This window comes from Hypanus sabinus, unplaced genomic scaffold (genome assembly GCF_030144855.1).
Source record: "Hypanus sabinus isolate sHypSab1 unplaced genomic scaffold, sHypSab1.hap1 scaffold_302, whole genome shotgun sequence".
In the NCBI taxonomy this organism is placed as follows: domain Eukaryota; kingdom Metazoa; phylum Chordata; class Chondrichthyes; order Myliobatiformes; family Dasyatidae; genus Hypanus; species Hypanus sabinus.
Window position 1 is genome coordinate 470,184 of NW_026781175.1, and position 18,988 is coordinate 489,171.

Consider the following 18,988-nt stretch of genomic DNA (forward strand, 5'->3'; position numbering starts at 1 on the left):
GATTAGCTTTGTGGAAAGAGAAACTGTGGAAGACCCAGTATCTGAACTGGGACTGTCTAAAATGCTGCCCGAACTGCTGAATGTGTCCAATAATCTCTCTTTTTACTTTAAATTATGCACAGCTATTGACTGATTACAAGACGTTTCTGACGGCCTGAACAAAGTTGTAGAAATGTAATGCCCATATTCATTAGTTTTCTCTTCATTCCAACACAGGGATAGATCCGTCGATAGGGTCAATGCTCATAACATCCTCCCCACCCCAGTATCAGTCTGTTACATCTGTCTCTCACTGAGTGACCGTGACCAGAGAGCGATAAAAATGAGCACCACTCCCTGCAATTCACATGGGCTGTTACCCTGGTAACGGAGAAAGTGGCTCTCCAAAAATGACAAAAAAATAAAGTACCTGACTCAAATTTAAATGCTGTCAAGATTAACATTTCGAATTTGCAATGTTGCAAATAAGATTGTAATTACTGATTACAGACTGGTCAGAAATTGACAAGAATTTTGAGATATATCATTGAGGTGCTGAAATACAGAATGGACAGGGGTTGAACAAGGTGGTTGATACATATTATTGAGCTGGTGGGATACAGGCTGGACAGGGTTTAAACAAGTTGCATGGGGAATGAGCAGATGGAACCAGATGGGACAAGGGATCATCATTAGTTTTCCCTGCATTCCAACACAGGAATTATTCAGTACACACAGTCAATGCTCACAGATCCTCCCCACCACTTAATCAGTCCGTTACATGTGGTCATGGTCCACTAACTCTCACTGAGCAACGGTGAACAGAGAACGATATAAATGTTTACCACTCCCTACTGGTCACATGCGCTGTTATTCTGACATGCAGAATGAGGCCCTCCAAAAATGACCGAAAAAGTAAGAAACGGGTTCAATTTTAAACGCTCTGAGTCTCGTTATGACAAGATTAACATGATTCAATTTTACATGTACTTGTTCAAAATAAGTCTGTGAACCTTGGTTTTCAATAATTGGTGCGACCACACCCACCCCCACACCCTGTACAGCAATAACTTCAACCAAGTGCTTCTGGTAAATGTTGATCTTAAAGCACATCGACTTGGAGGAATTTTAGGCCATTTCGCGTTACAAAACTGCTTCAACTCTGGGATATTGGTGGGATTCCTTGCCTGAACTGTTGCTTCAGCTATACAACAACATCCCTATGGGATTAACGATAGGATTTTGACGCGGACATTCCAAAAACGAAATTTTCTTTTGAAATCACTCTCCTATCGATTTACTCTTGTCTTTCGGATCATTGTCCTGTTGCATTATCCAACTTGAATTAAAACAGTTGACAGACTGCTACCCTGACAGCCTCTTGTAAAGTGTCTTAATATAACATTAAAACAATGGCTATTTTATAACGTTGAAACTAAAATTGTAATGTTTGTCTTTACCTTACCTTATCCTGCATTAAACAAATCCTCTGCTATTTCTATGTAACAAACACCGTTCGTGCGGCAAAATACTTGAGAATGAGAACACGGTAGTAGTTTCCAAAGATTACAGCCTGAACAGCAACTCTCCCAGGACCCCTTGCTCCGGTAATATGATGCAGTGTTTCGGCCAATCAGAGTTCAAAAACTAACACGCCATCAACCCATGGAAGAACAGGAGCCTCATGATAATCTGACTGGACCAATGATCGGGCTGTAAAACCAGGGCGTGAGTCAACAGACACCGGGGATACGTTTTATATTGTCTCCAGCAGCTAAACTGAACTCAATTTATCATTATCTTATTGTTAATTGAGGTCTTGCCCAGCACAATTGGCTATCACATTTCCTGTAGGCCAACAGGAATAAAACGCTTTTAATATAAAATTGAAATAATAGTGCTGGACTCTTGTTTCATCAGATTAGATTTGTGGAAAGAGACCCTGTATCAGAATAAGACTGTCCAAGTTGCTCTCCGATCTGATGAACACAACATCCTTCCTGCCCCACTATCAGTCAGTTACATCTGCTCCCAAGGCCACTAACTCTCAGTGAGGGGCAGGGACCAGAGAGAGAAAAATGTGCACCACTCCCTGCAGATCCTGTGGCTGTTCCTGGGAACAGGGGAATTGCCTCTCCAAACATCACCAAAACAGGAAATATCAGACTCAACTGTAAATACTGGGAGTTCCGTCTGGCAAAGATCAACTCAGCGGCCATTTGGTAACATTGAAACTAAAATTGTAGTGGCTGTCTTTACCCTAGCTCATGCTGTATTCAATAAATCCTCTGGTACTTCCAGGTAACAAACACCGATTTCAGAAATAAATAAATGAGATAAAATACGTCACAATGAAGACTGGACAGAGGTTGAACAAGATGGTTGATACATATCGTTGAGGTGGTGGGATACAGACTGGGCAGAGGATGAACAAGATGGTTGATATATATCATTGAGGTGATGGGATACAGTTTGGACAGAGGTTGAACAAGCTGGTTGATATATATCATTGAGATCGTGGGATACAGACTGGACAGTGGTTGAACAAGATGGTTGATATATATCATTGAGGTGGGGGATACAGGCTGGACAGAGGTTGAACAAGATGTTTCATATATATCATTGAAGTGGTGGGATACAGACTGGACAGACGTTGAGCAAGACGGTTGATATATATCATTGAGGTAGTGAGATACAGTCTGGACAGAGGTTGAACAACACGGTTCATATATATCATTGAAGTGGTGGGATACAGACTGGACAGACGTTGAACAAGACGGTTGATATATATCATTGAAGTGGTGGGATACAGACTGGACAGAGGTTGAACAAGATGGTTGATATATATCATTGAGTTGGAGGATACAGGCTGGACAGAGGTTGAACAAGGTTGATATATATATCATTGAGGAGGAGGATACAGGCGGGACAGTGGTTGAACAAAAATGGTTCATATATATCATTGAAGTGACGGGATACAGGCTGGGCAGAGGTTGAAAAAGATCGTTGATCAAGGGCAATCTCTGATGGTCCTCCAGCAATACACAGATCCTGAAATAATAGTATTCACTAGTAGATAACAGAATCCAATTTAACAAAGCCAGAACAAACAATAGGAACTTTGGTGTATGTCCTTTTCTACTCTACACACTTTATCAATGCACCACACAACGTATCCCACCCCGGCATTTCACATCTTCATACGGCTACCGCTCTTCCTTTAACTGAATGAAATAGCGGAGAACTGTGGACACAGCTGAGCACATCATAGAAACCAACCTCTCCTCCATTGACTCTCTCTACCCTTCCCACTGCCTCAGTAAAGCAGCCAACATAAGGAAAGCTCCCTACAACCCTGAACACTTCTCACTTCTAATGCTTCACAGGGTCGAAGATAAAATAAAACAGAAACATGCCACCGGGCTCAAGGACGGTGTCCATTCTGCTGTTAGAAGCAAACAGCGTGATGAGTGGACTTCTGACCTCACAGTCTAAATCGATGTGACCTTGCACCACACATCTACCAGCACTGAACTTTCTCTGTAACCAGAATGATTTGTTTTACCTCAATGTACTGCTGCAATGTATTGATCTGTGTGGACAATACCGAAGACAAGATTTTCACTCAACCTCTGTACATGGAAAACAAAATAAATATCCCCCATTACAACGGTGAGGAAATATTAGACAGCCTGAGTTGCTTCTTTGGAAATTCTGAAGGGAGTTCTAGTGGAAAGCGGCCAGTGAGTGAGTGGGCCATTGAAGGAGCGGAGCTTTGAGGGTTTGACTCGGGAGGCTTCAACGAGAAGAGGTGGAGGGCGAGCTTGTTCCCAGGTAGTCTTTTCAATGCCTCCTGAGACGGTGATGTGCCTCTCTTGTGAGATGTGGCAGTCTTGGGGAAACTCCACTCTCCCGCAGAGTGACATCTGCCAGAAGTGCTCGCTGCTGGTCCATCTGGAAGACCATGTGAGGAATCTGGAGCAGCAGTTGGATTACCTTCAACTCATATGGGAGAATGAGGCAGTCATAGATGAGAGCTACAGGAAGGTTGTCACACCTAGGCTGCCTGAAGCAGGTTGTTTGGGTGACAGTCCGAGGGGGGAAAGCGAAGGAGAGTAGACAGGTAGTGCAGAGCACCCCTGTAGCCACTCCCCTGAATAATATGTTTACCGTCCTGGATACTGTTGGCGGGGACGACCGACCAGGTGTGAGCCACTGTAACAGGGCCTCTGGCACTGAGTCTGACCCTGTGGTGCAGAAGGATGGGATGGAGGAGAGCTGACATCATTGGAGACTCAGGGGAGCAGACAGGAGATTTTCTGGATGTGAGAATGACACGCGCAAGGTTTGTTGCCTCCCGGGTGCCAGGGTCCGGGATGTCTCTGACCGGGTGCATGACATCCTGGGACGAGAGGGAAAGTAACCAGAAGTCGTGACACATGTTGGTACCAACAACATAGGCAGGAAGAGGGATGAGGTCCTGAAGTGTGAGATTCTGGAACTAGGCAGAAGGCTGAAGAACAGGACCTTAAGGGTGGCGTTCTCAGGATGGCTGCTATTGCTCCGTGATAGTGAGGTTAAGAATTGGAGGAGATGGCAGTTGAAGGCGTGGCTGAGGGTGCAAGGGGCAGGGTTTTATATTTTTGGATAATTGGGCTCTCTTCTGGGGAATTTGGGACCGGTAGAGATTGTATGTGTTGCTCCTGAACCCGAGGGGGAGCAACATCCTTGGAGGTAGGTTTGCCAGCAGGGTTCGGGAGGGTTTAAATTAATTTGCAAGGCGGATGGGACCCGGACCGTTAGAACAGTGGAAGAAGTGCATGGAGTAAAGCCAGATCTAACATATCTCTGAGGAAGGAGAAGCAGAAAAAAAGGGTGTAAACTTAGTAAGGTAGAAGGGCTAAAGTACGTGTACGTCAATACAATATGCCTCAGGAACAAAGGTGATGAACTGAGAGCTTGGTTACGTACATGGAATTATGATATAGTGGCCGATACAGAGACTTGGCTGGCACCAGGGCAGGAATGGATTCTCAATATTCTTGGATTTCAGTGCTTTAAAAGGGATAGAGGTGGGATGTCATTACTGGTACAGGATACTATTATAACTACAGAAAGGGTGTGTAATATCGCAGTGTCCTCTTTTGAGTAAGTCTGGGTGGAAGTCAGGAACAGGGAGGGAGCAGTTACTCTATTGGTGGTATTCTATTGCCCCCTGGTAACAGCAGAGATACTGAGCAGCAGTTTGGGATGCAGATTTTGGAAAGGTGCAAAAATAACAGGATTATCATGGGTGACTTTATCTTCCCTAATATTGATTGGCACCTGTTTAGTTCTAAGGGTTTAGATGGGGAAGAATTTGTTAAGTGTGTCCAGGACGGATTCCGGTCACAGTCTGTTGACAGGCTGACTAGGGGGAATGCCATATTAGATCCAGTATTAGGTAACGAAATGGGTCAGGTCACAAATCTCTCAGTGGGTGAGCATCTGGGGGACAGTGATCACCGCTCCCTGGCATTTAGCATTATCATGGAAATGGATAGAATCGGAAAGGACAGGAAAATTTTTAATTGGGGAAGGGCAAATTATGAGGTTATAAGGCTAGAACTTGCGGGTGTAGATTGGGTTGATGCTTTCGCAGGGAAATGTACAATGGACATGTGGTCGATGTTTAAGGATCTCTTGCAGGTTGTTAGGGATAAATTTGTTCTGTTAAGGAAAATAAATAATGGTAGGGTGAAGGAACCATGGGTGACAAGTGAGGTGGAAAATCTAGTCATGTGGAAGAAGGCAGCATACATGAGGTTTGGGAAGCAAGAATCAGATGGGTCCTTTGGGGAATATAGGGCAGCAAGAAAGGAGCTTAAGGAGGGGTTGAGAAGAGCAAGACGGGGGCATGAGAAGGCCTTGGCGAGTAGGTTAAGGGAAAACTGCAAGGCATTCTTCAATTATGTGAAGAACAAAAGGATGACAGGAATGAAGGTAGGAACGATTAGAGATAATTGTGGGAAGATGTGCCTGGAGGCTGTGGAAGTGAGCGAACGCTTCAGTGAATACTTCTCTTCGGTATTCACCAATGAGAGGGAACTTGATGACGGTGAGGACAATATGAGTGAGATTGATGTTCTGGAGCATGTTGATATTAAGTGAGAGGAGGTGTTGAGGTTGTTAAAATACATTGGGGAGGTAAAGTCCCCGGGCTTGACGCTGCTCCTCTTCTACTTCCCCAGGGTGCTCCACGAGGCGAGGGAAGAGATTGTTGATCCTCTGGCTAGGATCGTTATGTCCCCGTTGTCCACGGGAATGGTACCGGAGTATTGGAGGGAGGCAAATATTGTCCCCTTGTTCTATAAAGGGAGTAGGGATAGTCCGGGTAATTATAGTCCTGTGGGCCTTACGTTACGTCTGTGGTGGGAAAGCTGTTGGAAAATATTCTTAGAGATAGGATGACTGGGCATTTAGAGAATCACGGTCTGATCCGGAACAATCAGCATGGCTTTGTGAAGGGCAGATCGTGACTAACAAGCCTGATTGAGTTCTTTGAGGAGGTGACCAGGCATATAGATGAGTGTAGTGCAGTGGATGTGATCTATATTTAACCAGATAACCATATAACAATTACAGCACGGAAGCAGGCCGTCTTGGCCCTTCTAGTCTGTGCCAACGCTTACACTCACCTAGTCCCAGTGGCCCGCACTCTGCCCATAACCCTCCATTCCTTTCCTGTCCATATACCTATCCAATTTTATTTTAATTGACAATACCAAACTTGACTTTACCACTTCTACTGGAAGCTCGTTCCACACAAATACCACGCACTGAGTAAAGAAATTGCACCTCGTGCTGCCCTTAACCTTTTGCCCCTAAACTCTCAAATCATTTCCTCTTGTTTGAATCTCCCCTCCCCTCAATGGAAAAAGCCTATCCACGTCAACTCGATCTATCCCTCTCATCATTTTAAATATCTCTATCAAGTCACCTCTCAACCTTTCATGCTCCAAAGAATAAAGACCTAACTTGTTCAGCCTTTCCCTGTAACTAAGGTGCTGAAACCCAGGTAACATTCCAATAAATCTTCTCTGTACTCTCTCTATTTCTTTGATATCTTTCCTATAATTCGGTGACCAGAACTGTACCAATGCCTTGTACAATTTTAACATTACATCACAACTCTTGTACAATATGCTTTGATTTATAAAGGCCAGCATACCAAAAGCTTTCTTCACCACCCTATCCACATGAGATTCCACCTTCTGGGAACCTTGCACCATTATTCCTAGATCACTCTGTTCTACTGCATTCTTCAACGCCCTACCTTTTATGATGTATGCCCTATTTGGATTATTCTTACTAAAATGTAGTACCTCACACTTATCAGCATTAAACTCCATCTGCCATCATTCTGTCCATTCTTCTAACTGGCCTAAATCTCTCTGCAAGCTTTGAAAACCTACTTCATTATCCACAACGCCACCTACTTTAGTATCATCTGCATACTTATTAATCCAATTTACAACCCCATCATCCGGATCATTAATGTATATGACAAATAACATTGGACCCAATGCAGATCCCTGAGGCACACCACTAGTCACCGGCCTCCAACCTGACAAGTGGTTATCCATCGTTACTCTCTGGCATCTCCCATCCAGCTACTGTTGAATCCATTTTACTTTGTCAATATTAATACCTAACGATTGAACCTTCCTAACTAACCTTCCATGCGGAACCTTGTTAAAGGCCTTACTGAAGTCCATATAGAGAACATATGCTGATTTACCCTCATCAACTTTCCTCGTAATCTCTTCAAAAAATTCAATAAGATTTGTCAAACATGACCTTCCACGCACAAATCCATGTTGACTCTTCCTAATTAGACCCTGTCTATCCAGATAATTATATATACCATATCTAAGAATACTTTCCATTAATTTACCAACCACTGACGTTAAACCTACAGGCCTATATTTGCTAGGTTCACTGTTAGAACCCTTTTTAAACAATGGAACACGTGCAATACGCCAATCCTCCGGCACCATCCCCGTTTCTAATGACATTTGAAATATTTCTGTCAGAGCCCCTGCTATTTCTACACCAACCTGTCTCAAGGTCCTAGGGAATATCCTGAGCAGGACTCGGAGATTGATCCACTTTTATATTCCTTAATTCCTCCTCTTTAATGGTCATAGTTTCCATAACTTCCCTACGTGATTCACTTACCTTACACAATTCAATATACTTCTCCTTAGTGAATAGCAAAGAATTGTTCAAAATCACTCCCATCTCTTTCGGCTCCACACATAGCTGTCCACTCTGATTCTCTAAGAGACCAATTTTATCCCTCACTATCCTTTTGCTATTAATATAACTGTAGAAACCCTTCGGATTTATTTTCACCTTACTTGCCAAAGCAACCTCATACTTTCTTTTAGCTTTTCTAATTTCTTTCTTAAGATTCTTCTTACATTCTTTATATTCCTCAAGCACCCCATCTCCTCCATGCTGCCTATATTTATTGTAGTTATCTCTCTTGAACCTAACAAAGTTTCCAATATCCCTTGAAAACCATGTCTCTCTCAAACTTTTAACCTTTCCTTTCAACCTAACCGAGACATGAAGATTCTGTACCCTCAAAATTTCACCTTTAAATGACCTCCATTTCGCTATTACATCCTTCGCAAAAAACAGATTGTCCCAATCCACTCCTTCTAAGTCATTTCGCATCTCCTCAAAGTTAGCCTTTCTCCAATCACAAATCTCAAACCTGGGTCTAGACCTATCCTTCTTCATAATTATATTGAAACTAGTGGTATTGTGATCACTGGACCCGAAGTGCTCCCCAACACATACGTTCGTCACCTGACCTATCTCATTCCCTAACAGGAGATCCAACACTGCCCCTTCTCTAGTCCGTACCTCTATGTATTGCTGCAAAAAACTATCCTGCACATATTTTACAAATTCCAAACCATCCAGTCCTTCTACAGAATGGGCTTCCCAGTCTATGTGTATAAAATTAAAATCTCCCACAATCACAACCTTGTGCTTACTACAAATATCTGCTATCTCCTTACAAATTTGTTTCTCCAATTCTCGCTCCCCAGTAGGTGGTCTATAATACACCCCTATAAGTGTTACTACACATTTTCCCATTCCTCAATTCCACCCAAATAGTCTCCCTAGATGAGCCCTCTAATCTATCCTGCCAAAGCACCGCTGTAATATTTTCTCTAACAAGCAATGCAACACCTCCTCCTCTTGCCCCTCTGATTCTATCACACCTGAAGCAACGAAATCCAGGAATACTTAGTTGCCAATCACAACCCTCCTGCAACCATGTTTCACTAACAGCTACAACATCATATTTCCAGATATCAATCCATGCTCTAAGCTCATACACCTTTCTTACAATGTTCCTAGCATTAAAATAGATCAATTTGAGAAACTCTCCACCTCTTCCTCTCCGTTTATCCCTAACAATGCAATCAACTTCATTATCTTTTCCTTCCTTCTCCCCTACATCTTCAGTCAGAGCGCTCCCCTTCACTATCACCTTCCTATCCTCCCTCACACACTGTCTACTAGCTTTCTCTATTTGTGAATTAACCTCCTCTCCCCTAGTCTCTTCAAATTGATCCCCACCCCCCAACCATTCCAGTTTAAATTCTCCCTAGTAGCCTTAGCAAATCTCCCCGCAAGGATATTAGTCCCCCTATGATTCAAGTGTAACCCGTCCTGTTTTTACAGGTCACACCTGCCCCAAAAGAGGTCCGAATGATCCAGAAATCTGAATTCCTGTCCCCTGCTCCAATCCCTGAGCCACGCATTTATCCTCCACCTCGTTCCATTTCTACTGTCACTGCCGCGTGGCACAGGCAGTAATCCCGAGATTACTACCTTGGCAGTTCTTCCTCTCAACTGCCTTGCTAACTCCCTATATTCTCCTTTCAGGACCTCTTCCCTTTTCCTACCTATGTCATTGGTACCTACATGTAACACGACCTCTGGCTGTTCTCCCTCCCACTGCACGATATCTTGGACGCGATCAGAAACATAGGCACAAGGCACCAGGGAGGCAAATTACCATCCGGGTCTCCTGATCGCGTCCACAGAATCGCCTATCTGACCCCCTAACTATCAAGTCTCCTATTACTAATGCATTCCTCTTACTTTCCCTACACTTCTGAGCTTCGGACTCTGTGCCGGACGTACGGCCACTGTTGCTTCCCCCAGGTAGGCTGTCCCCACACCCACAACAGTTCTCAAACAGGAGTACTTATTGTCAAAGGGTACAGCCACTGCGGTACTCTCCAGTACATTCCTCCTCCCATCTGAGTTTCTTTCCAGTGTCCACAGAATCGTCTGTCTGACCCCTAACTATAGTCCCCTATCTCTGCTGCCTTCCTCTTCATTTCCTTGCCCTTCTGAACCACAGGGCCAGACTCTGTGCCAGAGGTGTAGCTGTTGTTGCCCCCTCCAGCAGTACTTGAACAGGAGAACTTATTGTCAATGGGGACAGCCACAGGGGTATTCACTAGTACCTGCTTCTTGCCCTTCCCTCTCATAACAGTGATCCACCTGTCCGCCTCCTGTGTTCCCGGTGTGACCACCCGCCTGTAACTCCTCTCTATCACCTCCTCACTCTCCCTGACCAGAGGAATGCAATCGAGCTGCAACTCCAGTTCCCTAACACGGTCCCTTCGGAACTGCAGCTCGGCGCACTTGGCCCAAATATGGACGTCCGGGAGGCTATGAGACTCCAGGACTTCTCACATCCGACACAGAGAACAACAAGCTGCCCTCACACTCATACTTCCCCTTTCCTCAAATAACAGGAAATACGGAAACCTAAACCTACCTTGCCTCGCCCGCTTCCGCCTAAGCCCATTGAACCCAAGCCCTTTAGCCTTCTCTCTGCTCCCGCCTCACTCCGCTACCCACAAAACGACGCTGCCCACTGCATAAGGCTGTGTACTTTTTAAATCTTCCCCGCTTCACAGCCCGACGTCACACGCCTGCGCAGTCCCACCTCTCTTAACTCCGATGAGAATGAGAAAAATTCAAGATGGCTCCCGCCGCAATCCCGTTCGGATCCTCCTCCTTCCTTCTCCAAACATCGATTTTAGTAAGACATTTGACAAGGTTTCACACGGTAGGCTTATTCAGAAAGTCAGTAGGCATGGGATCCAGGGAATTCAGAATTGGCTTGCCTACAGAAGGCAGAGAGTCGTGGTGGAGGGAGTACATTCAGATTGGAGGGTTGTGACTTGTGGTGTCCCACAAAGATCTGTCCTGGGACCTTTACTTTTTGTGATTTGTATTAACGACCTAGATGAGGGGGTAGAAGGGTGGGTTGGCAAGTTTGCAGACGACACTAAGGTTGGTGGTGTTGTAGATAGTGTAGAGGATTGTCGAAAATCACGGAGAGACATTGATAGGATGCAGAAATGGGCTGAGAAGTAGCACTTCTCAGAGTTCAAACCGGAGAAGTGTGAGGTTTTACACTTTGGAAGGACACACTTCAAGGCAGAGTACAAAGTAAATGGCAGGATACTCGGTAGTGTGGAGAAGCAGAGGGATCTGGGAGTACATGTGCACAGATCCCTGAGAGTTGCCTCACAGGTAGATAGGGTAGTTAAGAAAGTTTATGGTGTGTTAACTTTCATAAGTCGAGGTACAGAGTTTAAGAGTCGCGATGTAATGATGCAGCTCTATAAAACTCTGGTTAGGCCCCGCTTGGCGTATGTGTCCAGTTCTGGTCGCCTCACTATAGGAAGGCTGTGGAAGCATTGGAAAGGGTAAAGAGGAGATTTACCAGGATGCTAGGACTTCACTCTTTGGAGAGAAGGAGGATGAGAGGAGACATGATCGAGTTGTACAAGATATTAAGAGGAATAGATAGAGTAGATAGCCAGCGCCTCTTCCCCGGGGCACCACTGCTCAGCACAAGAGGACATGGCTTTAAGGTAAGGGGATTTCAAGGGGGATATTATAGGAAGTTATTTCCACTCAGAGAGTGTTTGGTGTGTGGACTGCACTGCCTGAGTCAGTGGTGGAGGCTGATACACACAGTAGCAATCATATGACATTATGATCATATCCCGATGGGGAATTTGCCTGGCAACCCATTTACTTCAGACATACATCAACCAACATCGCATTTATTCTACAAGTACTTGTACCGTTCCTCGTCAGAGAACGATGGGGAAAAACATTAATTTCACTACGTTTCTTATTTGTTAGAGTGCGCTGTTGGTATGTGTAATTAGTAACAGGACATTCACCCCCTCAGTCCTGTTCCGCCATTCTCTATGATCACAGCTGGACAGTTATCTCAGAGACTCATGCCTGCGACCGCCTGGACCAATTCACTTCCTTGTCTGTCAAGGATCTCTCCGCTGCGGAATTAAACTCACTGAAAATAATCCCTACTTCTTGTTTCATTTGAGGAAGAGAAATCCAAGCACACACTACTACCACCCCAAATAGCGTGTGGAATTAGTAACCGGACATTCGCCCCGTCAGTCCTGTTCCGACATTCCCAATGATCACAACCGGTCTGTGATCGCAGTGGGACATCCGTGCGACCGCCTGGAACACCTCACTCCCTTGTCTGTCCAGAAACTGTGCCCTGCGGAATCTAAAACATTGAAAAAAACCTCTGCTTCTCATTTCCTTTGAAAACAGTTCCAACTCATAAAAATAACATCATCTACCTTCACCTGTTTCAGCTTCCCCTGGAATAGCAAATGATAGTATTGATACGGTAGAAAAACGAGAAATAATTACAGTGACGTTGGGTTATTGAAACACCATAACACAGCCCAGTCCAGACCCTGTGCTAACCTGGTGCTGGACTCCTGAGTCTGGTTTGAGTGAATCCGAGCATCTGAGACCCTAACAGTAAGTGAGCACAACCTGAGCAATGTTCAGTTGGTAACATGCTCATAAACCTGAACTTCAGGCTATTCAGCATGTTAAGCCACACCTTGTTCTGCAACGCTTGTAGTGAAAAACGCAAAAACTCGTTTCTAACATGTGGTTAGAGCCAAAAGTACCACTTCATTGCGCGACCTTTCTGTGGAAAATTTGATCTACTCCAGGGAGGGAGAACAACCTGCATCCTGCTTCAGTTCTGTTGGTGTCGTCCGTTTGATTTATTGGTCACCTTGTGACCAGTTTATTGTCGGATTATAAACTCCAGCTGCAGCTCAGGGCAAAGATCGCTGTGGGTTTATTGCACAGAGACAGCAGAAGGAAGGGCGCTGTCAACTCTTGTAAAATATTCTGCATTTGGAGTCATTTATACTTTGTTTCGTTTTGAACATTGACATTCCCTAAGTGTGTCCCAGATGCCTGGAGCTGACTTGAAGGTCAACCTGTTTAGAAAGAACCATTTTTAACAGATGTCCGCAGTTGGTCCATTACAGTAATGGGCCAATTGTGCAGCAACTATGCCGAGATAACAACCGGTCAAAGTCGACAGCGAGATAAGAACGCCCTTCCCCTTCACTTTATTGCTCACTTACTGGAAACAAGTCACCATGTCAACATAGAATCAAATGAAACTATGATCATTTCCTGCTGGCCAATTTGGCAGGCATTGCCCTTATTTTACAAATACATCTACTGTTCCACGTCTGAGATTGATGGAGAAACACCAGAAACTAAATTCACTTTGTCTCTGATCTCTGAGTGTGCGGCTTGTATGTTGAATTAGTAACAGGACTTTCAGCCCCTCACTCCTGTTCCGCCATTCTCAGCAGGACATAGCAGGACTGTGATCTCAGTGACACATCCCTGCGACCGTCTGCAACACTTCACTCCCTTGTCTGTCCAGAATCTGTGTTCGGCGGAATTAAACACATTGAAAGAAAGCTCTGCTTCTCTTTTCCTTTGTGGAAGAGAATCTCAAAGAGACACTAGTTCCAGCTCAGAAAAATAACCTCATCTATCTTCATCTGTTTCAGCTCCCCCCTACAGTAGCAAACGTGTTCTCCACATTCCTGTCTAGACTCCGTGTGATATTCAATGTCCCCAGCAAGGGCTCAACTCAATGGATCTAACCACAAGTGGAAAAAATCTCCTCACCTCCTAAATAACAGCGAATGCAATCAACTCCCCGTCTTAGTCGAATGCCAGCGAATACAGCGCAGTGGTCAGCGTTGAAGTGGACGGGCAATCGCAGCGGAAGCGCCCCGGACATGCACTCAGCGGTCACATTATTAGGTGCAGGGCGTTCATAGTAAAGTGCCCAATGAGTGTAGAATTTGCTAATTTTATCTACAGCCAGTGAAAATTACCACAATATCTGTTAATATAAATATCACTGCCGGATCTACCTCGTCTTTCCGTAAAGCCGTGCAATTTCAATGATAATATTGATATGGTAGAATTATTAGTAATACTGCCGTTACAAATGGGCTTATTAAAACACGGTATACAACATATACAGAATAATCGAACACCCACATCCGTAAAGCCGCGCGATTTCAATGATAATATTGATAGAACCAAAGAACACCACCACCACTTCAGCACAGTACAGGACCTTCAGCCCTCCATGTTGTGCCGACTCATGTAATCTTTAAAAAAGTACTAAACCCACACTACCCCATAACCCTCCATTTTTTAATATGGTAGAAACATTAGAAATATTGCCTTTACAAGTGCACTTATTAAAGCTCTATAACACCGCCGAATACAGTCCACGTTCCTACCTGATGTAGAACACCTGGGTCTGGTTTCTGGGAATCCGAGCATCTGAATTTTATGGACTCTAACAGTAAGTGAACACACCCTGAGCAATGTTCAGTTGATAACACACTCATAAACCTGAACGTCACCCTATTCAGCATGTAACGCCACATCCTGTTCCACAACGCTTGTGTTAAACCACACAAAGACTCACCTTGCTTCAATGAGTCTTTCTAACTTGTGGTCCGAATCAGAATTAATACTTCAGTGCGCGATATTTTACCACCTCCAGAGAGGAATCATAACCCGCATCCTGGGTCCGTTCTGTTGTTGCTGTCGCTTGGATTTATTATTCACCTCGGGACCAGTTTATTGTCAGATTATAAACTCCAGCGACAGCCCAGGGCAAATATCGCTGTAGGTTTATTGCACAGAGACAGCAGAAGGAAGGGCGCTCTCCACTCTGATGGAATATTATGTATTTGGAATAATGTCCTCTTTTGATCAGCGGACATTCCCTTTCTCCAGATTTAACTGTGCCCCCGTAACCTGGACCTGCTCTGATTTTAAGTTGGCTAATTTAAAAGCCATCTTTAACAGCTGTGCGCTGTTGTACCATTAGGGTAATGGGCAAGTGGGGAGCGGCTGTGCCGAGATTGCTATCTCCCAGAGATAACTACCGTTCAAAGCCGACAGCAAGATATGGATGCCCTTCTCCTTCAGTTTATTGTTCACTCACTGGAAACAAATTGCAGGATCACAGCACCATCATATGAAATTTAGACTATTTCCCGCTGGTGATTTTGACTGACATCGCAATTACTTTATACATATATCAACCGCTTTTCATCAGTGAGTGATGGAAGAACTCGAAACATTAAAATCACGGGGTCTCTTATTTGTCGGATGTTGTTGCTGGCATATTGAATTAGTAGCAGGATATTCGGATATTGAGGAAATAACAGGCGGGTTAGAGAGAGGTGAATATGTTGATGTTGGGTACTTGGATTTTCGAAAGGCCTGTGACAAGGTGCCACACTCGAGGCTGCTTAGCAGGCTAAGAGCCCGTGGTGTTACAGGAAAGATTCCAGCATTGATAAATCAGTGCCTGATTGGAAGGAGGTCTTTTGGTCTTATGGAAATGCAGCTTCCCTGGAGGTGGAGGAAAGAGGACACACGAACAGGTGGAACCAGCTGCGGGAAGACATGGTTTGTCAGCTCTGAGAACGAGTTGAATGTACCATAACCTTCAGACTGAATCAGAAAACCATTCTGAGGGTATTTGAAATGTCAGACGCAGGGGAGATGTGATCACATGTGCAGAGGGCAGGGGTTGTGTCTCCTTTAGACCCTCAGTGAGATGGTTCAAGTTACAATGTGCAGGGATGAAAGCACAATGTTTTTTGGGCTGGATTTAATCACTGATTCTGACACAGTGAGAGGGTTAGTTTTGCTGGAAGGCAGCAACATTAATGGAAGAAGACACAGAAACTTCATCGGTTGCCAGTTGTTTAGCTGACGTGTCCAATCTCTTTGCTACCTTGACTGAAACAGATACTCACAGTGGTGACAAAGGGGTGCAGTCTGGTTTATTTCAGGTTGGAGAGGGGTGTGGAGATTTGAAATCAATTCCTTGTGGTGCCACCATCGTTAATTTAGCATGTCCGGAGTGGTGGATCACACAGCACGGGAACAGGCCTTTGGCCGACCATACCTGTTCTGACCATCCACTCACTGCCTACACTGGTCCCATTTATCAGCCCTTGGTTCATAGCCGACTGTATCTCGGCAGTTTAATGCTCATCATGATTATTCCCTCGATCACGTCTTGAATGATGGATCAACATAAGGTACTCGCCAGTTCTCTAGGAGCCTGCTGGTGGCTAGGCAGGACACAAGGATATTGATCAATGCCACAGCAATCTCTCCACTGGCCTTTCCGTGTAACTTGGGGTATATCCCGTCAGGCCCTAGAGTCTTATATGCCTTAATGCACTTTAAGAAACCAAACACTGTCTCCTTCTTTGTTTCAAAATGCCCGAGCATACTGGTACTCTCCTGCCTGATCTCCCTATCCTCCGTGTCTTTATCCTTGGTAAATACTGATGTAATTTACTCATTAAGGTCCTCACACACATCCCCAGGGGCTCTGTTTGATTCGACCTTCCTGAGCTTTGCATACTTTTCCTTTTCTTGATTGACTAAATTCATCACTTCTCTCCACATTTAAGGTTCTCTGACGCTGCCAATCTCTTCATCTCTTCATACAGGAATATACCCATCATATACTCCATGCAGATGGACTTTAAACACCCTCCACATGTCAGATGTGGACTTGTCAGAAACAGATGTCTCCCATTAACTCTCTATAGTTCGTGCTTAGTTCATTTGTAATTTACCCTCATCCAATTCTTTACTCTCCCGCAAAGTCTACACTTTAATTCTCTATAGCTGACTTAAACTTAAGGAGTTCTGCCCTAACCATTCACCCACCAAATGGTTGGGTATCTAGTTGGCATAATTACCCAACATCAGTTTCAGTGCAGCTCCTGCTTTGTTGGTCTATTTACATCCTGATTTAAGATGTCATCCTAGATAGAAAATAGTTCAAGCTGGAGAATCGGGGAGTTTTTAATAATCAAAAGAAGGAAATTAAAAAAAGAAGAAGCAGATATAAGGTGAAATATAAAGGCAAGGTAGCTAATGATATAAAATATCAAATAAAGTATTATAATGAAGCACAGTAATGTATCATATTCAATCGTGATTAATATGCATAAAATCTAACATGGCCCGGTCTCCAATGTTCCCACTAATTGCTATTTTTGCCGCTGCGTGAATCAACCATTGCTCTGAGCCGGATATTTTCACACGGCCTGAAAAAGCGCAACATCTTAGATGTGTGTGTTTTTGCAATGCACATCTATCAACATTTAGAATGGACTGACAGAAAATATATACTTTTGTATTTATCCATTAATGGAAGGATATGATAAATCGTAGTGCAACAAAGAAAAACTCAGATTTCATGATTTTTTTCCAGCTGCATTTTAATCCATCTTCACTGCAACAGAGGCTCCGTGACGAGAGCATTTTAATTACAGTGCTGCCGCACACCGGCGCAGCTCAGAAGGATCTCTCTCTCTCTCTCTCTCCCCCTCTCTCCCCCTCTCTCCCTCCCTCTCCCTCTCCCTCCCACCCACCCCCCACACCCTACACCCCACCCCCTCCCACCCAAACTGACTTGTCAGCGCCAACCTGTTGTTGGAAACAGAAAAATCAGCACTAAATCTCACCAATATTCACTTTTGAGATAGGTGACGGCCCGTCTAAATGGTAAATGCACTAAATGGCCGTGTTATTATGTACAACTGTACAGCCGCTCATCAAAGGGAATCTGTTAATCGCGTGGCAACAACTCAAAGGATAAAATATGCAGATATGGTCAAGGGGTTCATTTGTTGTTCAGGCAAAGCATCCGAATCTGGAATAAATGTGGTCTAAGTGACCTTGACTGTGGAATGATCGCTGGTGCCAGACAGGGTAGCATGAGCATTACGGAAACTGATCATCTCCTCGGTTTACAGCGAATGGTGTGAAAACAAAATGAAAGAAAATCCAGTGAGCAGCAGTTCTGAGGGTGAAATGCCTTGTTAATGGGAGGGATCAAGGAGATTGACCAGACTGATTAAATCCGACAGGAAGCGGACAGTAACTTAAATAGCCATGCGCTCCAAAAGCCGGGGTGCAGAAGAGCATCACTGAACGCCGAACATCAGATTTGGATGGGGTACAGCCGCGGTAAACTCCGAACACACACTCAGAGGCCACATTATTAGGTACAGGAAGTAGATAAGAATTGTCCGCTAAGTGTAGACGTCCATAATTTCAAAAACTGCCAGTGAGATTTACTACAGGATTTTATTATTTTAAATATCACTGCCAGATGTACACCGTCTTTGCTCACAAAATTACACAGAATTTAAAAAAAAAACACGCATCCGTAAATACAAGCAATCTTGTAGATAATATTGAACTGGTGGAAACTCTAGAAATGCTGTCGTGATAAGTGGGGTAATAAAAGACCATAACAACCCAAATTTACCATGTTAAAATATCTCAGGACTATCGTAACATTGCCCCTCTGACACACATTTTCTATCTACCGTTGGAATTTTTAGAGAATGTCTTTACTACTGTGTGGGAGTCTGTATATAATCCCCATCTGGGTCTTTGTCCCCTTGCAGTTTCCTAGCTCTACCCACAATGATTCAAAACCTTGCTACCCTATATCACCTCTTTCTAATGATTT

At 44.2% G+C, this 18,988-nt stretch overlaps 1 protein-coding gene across 1 annotated transcript in view; it reads right to left on the reverse strand.

Moving 5' to 3' along the window:
* Positions 1-2,266, reverse strand: part of LOC132388352 (NACHT, LRR and PYD domains-containing protein 3-like) — a 38,039-nt gene extending 35,773 nt beyond the window's left edge. Inside the window, exon 1 of the mRNA XM_059960694.1 lies at positions 1,445-2,266. The gene's annotated coding sequence lies outside the window, so the exon portion shown is untranslated. The remainder of the gene's footprint in view (positions 1-1,444) is intronic.
* Positions 2,267-18,988: the final 16,722 nt, after the last annotated feature.